Source organism: Hypomesus transpacificus, chromosome 9 (genome assembly GCF_021917145.1).
Source record: "Hypomesus transpacificus isolate Combined female chromosome 9, fHypTra1, whole genome shotgun sequence".
NCBI classification, from domain to species: Eukaryota; Metazoa; Chordata; class Actinopteri; order Osmeriformes; family Osmeridae; genus Hypomesus; species Hypomesus transpacificus.
In genome coordinates this window covers 5,868,809-5,873,893 of record NC_061068.1, presented here as the reverse complement: position 1 = coordinate 5,873,893, position 5,085 = coordinate 5,868,809, and the positions used below count along the sequence as shown (strand labels likewise).

The 5,085-nt window shown below is 46.5% G+C and overlaps 1 long non-coding RNA gene across 1 annotated transcript; it reads right to left on the bottom strand.

The window, feature by feature from the left end:
• Positions 1-484: 484 nt before the first annotated feature.
• Positions 485-2,740, bottom strand: LOC124471455. Its single transcript, XR_006956543.1, has 3 exons — positions 2,438-2,740; positions 1,807-1,954; positions 485-1,455 (listed from the first exon to the last, which is right to left on the bottom strand). It is a non-coding gene; the product is annotated as an uncharacterized LOC124471455 (long non-coding RNA).
• Between the last annotated feature and the right edge of the window lie 2,345 nt (positions 2,741-5,085).

The window sequence follows — 5,085 nt, the reverse complement described above, 5'->3', positions numbered from 1 at the left end:
ATATTGCATCACAAAGCAACCCACAAAAGAGATTAATAGAATGAATAACAAAACAAATGACTGGTCACATGACTATACTGGTCACATGACTGTATCAAGGCGAGAAAAGACGTTGTGGAGAAGTGTTGGACTGAGCACAATGTATCTTTGCCTACTTAGAGCAGAGATGTAAATCACATTTGAAAAATGTTTGAAATCTTCAACTGGGCCCTCTGAACCTCACCTTTCCTCTGATTCTGGGCAGTCAGTCATGGAATCGACGACCAGGGGGTTATTCCAGAAAGCAGGTTATGCCACATAACCGGGCAAGTTAACCCACCAGCTGATTCACAATGTTACAGCAACCTACTGGAAATGTTGCTACAACGCTGGGTGTCAGCTGGGGAGTTAACTTACCTTGGTGTGTCACATAACCTGCTTTCTGGAATACCCCCCAGAAAGGAGAAGAGAATGGAGAGAGAGGAGAGAAAGGAGAGGGAATAGGATGAAGGGGGAGAGAGAGACTGTATACACAAAAAAAAACATTGTTACAACTCAGAGCTACACAGTTTACAGGAATCTTTGTGGGTTAATAGTTGAACTTGCAGCGCTTGTGCTGGCTTGTTCAGACAGCAGCAGACCATAATTGAGGTTGCGTTGAAAAACAAACATTTGAGTCATTTTTCAAGACCAGAGAAGATTGGTTATAATTTGTCTGTGCGTAAGCAGGCAAAAAATGACAAAAAAAGTATTGCTGCATACAGCTTAAAGTAGCAGAAACAAATAAACTAACCAATATGTCACCCACTCTCAAGTTAAATCAGGAAACATTGTTCATCAAGTGGTTCTGTGCCTCCCTCCGTCCCCTAAGGTTCCAAGGGTGTGGAGTGGTCTTAAGTGGCTGGACCAGGGAGTCCTGTCCCGGGGCCCATCCGTTGGCCGGTTCCTAATCCGGTTAGGGGGAGGGGGTCTGGCGTTTCCCGTCTTGGCTGAAAAGGCCATGCTAAATGAGGTTTTTAGTTGCCCCGGGGAGCCAAGTGTAATGGACCCTATTAACTGTGTGCATGAATAAGGGAGGAGATTCAAAATAGGGAGTCCTACTTAATGAGAGGGAGGGAGCGCCAATCATAAGACGGAGTCATAGTCTGCAAAAGGGGGGAAGCACCAGTCAAAAGAGGGAGGCCTACCCAACAAGAGGGAGGGGCAAACAATGCATGGTGATCAGCAGGTTCTCTGAACAAACAAAACAGATACATTAAACAGCCAATCAGTGAAGCTGGACCATAAACAGGCTAGGCAAATGACAAAATAAATACATTCACACTTGTCCGGATGGACATGGGCTGGGAAGGGGCTGAGGGCTGGGAGCGAGAGTATTGCCTGGCTCTCTGTATGTCCACTACCATGGTCTGCTTCTGTTTTTCTCACTCAGGAGCCTATTCTGTTTGTGCGCAGCCATTGCTGGGTCAGAGAGCCCTGGGGAAAAGGAAATGACTCTAACTTCATTTTGACATGTTCTCTATGACTCTCTCTGTCTCTCTCACACACACACACCCACATACACATACACACACCCACACACACAGAGAAAAACATACACACCCTCACATGCAAATACAAAGTCCCCCCTGTCCACCCTCTCCCAATGGATTATTGGGATGGGCACTGGACCCATGGGGGGATGAGGTAACACACACACACACACATCCTGCATGTACACAAACACACACACGTCACACTACAGCTACTATTCAGAGCGTGGTTCTGTCCATCAGGCCTGTCAATCTCTCAGTGTTTCTCATTGCCTTTTCCTAGACATCGACCCACCTTTTAAGGCCCTGGATATTTTGTAGAGCTGGTTGCCAAGGAAACCATCCAGATGTTGGCCCCTGATTAGCTGGCGACGGCCAAATGAAATCAGAAGGGGTGATAAGATCGGGGGGGCTTCAGGGACTAGGGAAAAGGTGGCCGCAAGCTAGAGAGTGAGAGATAGAGAGACGGAGAGAGAGAGATAGACAGACAGAGAGGCGAAAGGAGAGATTTAAAAGAAACAATTTCACATAAGCACACAAACATCCATGCACACATACACACATACACACTTCCTGATGCAATTCAGTGGAGAATAGTTTTTTTCTTCATCCAGTCTATTTTCTCTCTCAGGCAATTCTTCTTTACACGCACAATAATGACATAGCCACTCAAAATTCAAAAATACAACACATCTTTCATTCGTTCAAGCCAAATAACCATTCTGTCTATTTTCTGAGTGAGGATGTGTCTTTCTATTCGTGGAGAAAGACAATACAGCAACTTTGACTCACTTTTTTTCCCAGGGAAAAAACAACACACTAATACAATCTTGATAGACACTATTCAATCCCATAGACACATATGCTCACATTAAGCAGCATATGTGCTTAGCAGTTAACAACGTGCTTCAATGACGGTTAATTACCTGAGAACCCCAACAGTCCATGGCTGCTCTGAAGTCTACCTGTCCTACGTGTATTTGATCAAGCAGAGAACCATTGACTGGCCTATTTCCTGTCAGAATCTACAACAAAATGACATTAAAACATCTCCCTGTAGCTCCCCATCCAAAGTGACCCCTAACTGATAAGGGTGCTAACTAGGTAAAGACTAAAGCACTTCCCTGGGTCCACCGTCTGAATAAGCTGGAGAGAAGCACTGCAGGCTCTGCCCACTCTGACTCCCTCCATTTTCCAATAAACTCGAGCAATCAGATCAGTGCTGCTTTAAATGGAGGACTTGATGGCAGCAGGCTGCATTAGTCACTGGTGTTCTCTCTATCCGATTAGTCAGAGACAGTGACAGTTCCCAGCCAAGAGAGGCAGGTAACACACACACACGAACAAACGTACACACCCTCACTCACACACACACACACACACACATAATGCTTACACAAATGGCAACATACATTCAAGCACCCTTACATTTTGTAACTCACACAAAGCAGCCTTGAACAAGCGGAAAGCACGCACAAAGATTCACTCACACACACCTACACACACATTGTGGCAGGACCTCTTGTGGCCGTTTGCGGTGCTAATTGGATAGTCCGAGGCAGATGTCATTTTTGTTGAGCAGTCAGGCACTTGATGTTTCCAAGTAGCTGGGCAGTCGTTTGAGGGTATTAGCAGCTCTTACAGGGCACAGGTCAAAGACAGACGTGAGTGTGAAAGTGTTCATTAGTGAACAGTATGAACACAAGATGGAGGGACTTCCTTCACCTCAATGGCCATGTTGTTGTGATCCTTTTGAGGTCTAATGACCAACTAAATCCTGGTAATTTACACCCAGTATTAGGTACTTCTTCAAGGTACACGTGCCAAATACAAAGACATGACAATTAGCTGCTAAGTGCAGTACGCACCGCCATAAAACAGACTGTCATGTTGCAGATATCTATGGACCCTTATCAGAGAAGCCCCTCCTTCACAGCAGCCCTGCTCAGCTGTCTGTGAAGCGGGAAGACCTCCTCTCTGATCTCAGCAGGTCCAGTACAGCTTCAGTCACTCCCAGTCATGTCTGGTCTGGTCTGTGTGGGCCAGAGCTGGCAGAGAGAAAGGGGTCAGAGTCTGCTCTGTGTCACAGACCTGGACAGGATAGAGAAGGAGAGAGAGAGAGAGAGAGAGAGAGAGACAGAGAGAGAGAGAGAGAGAGAGAGAGAGAGAGAGAGAGAGAGAGAGAGAGAGAGAGAGAGAGAGACAGACAGACAGACAGACAGACAGACAGACAGACAGACAGACAGACAGACAGACAGACAGACAGACAGACAGACAGAGAGAGAGAGAGAGAGAGACAGACAGACAGACAGAGAGAGAGGGGGGGGGAGTTTCTGGTCGCTGGAAAAGTCTAGGAGGTTGGTGAACAGAGATTATTACTGGAGGATGGCCTTAGGTCAACACTGCACTGGTAAAATCTTACACACAGAGTAAGAAAACACTGTTGATAAGCATTGCTCATGAAGGATTTACTGTTTCTGGTGATGGTATCCTGTATTTCTGGCACTGAACTAACTCAAAGATCAAATAAATAAAAATACTTCAGACATTGAAACAAAGAAAATTATTTTGTTTGTGGATCAGAAGTTCAACCTCGCATATCATCCTGATTCGGAACGGCGAGAATGTAAAGAACTAAACTTTATGTTTCGTTATCATGGTGCTGATAAACCAAGGCCCCATGTGTGTTTGTGTTTCATCTGGGAGTCTGACTGTGAGGTTCTCTGGTACCTGACGTCCCTCTGATCCTTCAGCTGATGGACTCTGGATCAGGCAGTTAATTCAGGCCAGATAAACCCCTCTCATCTCCACGGAGGTAGATTACTGTAGTAGCTATATTTTCATCTTTTGATCTGTTCTCTGCTGTTTTGGTTCATTTGCATGTGTCAGAGATACAGCTTTATTTAGGGGCTTTATTCATCTGAACAGGAGGGATTCTGGATGCTAAAACCTGAGCCAGATTAGCACTGACCCCCTGGATCTCGCCTCTACTTCGCTCTCACTCTCTTTTTCCTGGTAATACACACACACCCTCACACCCGCAAACATCACACACGCATAAACACAAACACTCCCCTCATCCCTTCCCCTCAATGCCAACACACCCCGGTACTTCTCAGTCCTTGCTCTGTCATTTCCCTGGCTCCCCCTCGCTCCCTGGCTCCCCAGATGTGGTCGATGTGGACGTGTACTTTGTCCAGATCAGCCGTGAGATGAGATGAGAGGAAGTGGGAGGTATTGTTCTTCCTGGGGGCGCTAAGCCCCTGGGCGATTACCCTGTCAGAAGGAAGAACTCAGCCGCTTCGCCGTCTGCCACAACCCAACTCTAAATCCCAACTGATCGCAAAAGAGTACGATTTTACACTTTAGATTCCTCCCATCTCTTAATTCGGGCGATGCTGTGTGGATGTTCGCCTCTCCCTCATCTTATCCACGGCTGCTGTCCCACTCAGCCAGAGGCGTCAACCCCTAAGCTCACGCTGCAGGGATAAGACTCAACGCCTTGTCAGGCCAGATCAATGTGATTCTACAATGCTGTCCGAGAGAGGGGCCCATGTAGCCAACAACCAGCTCA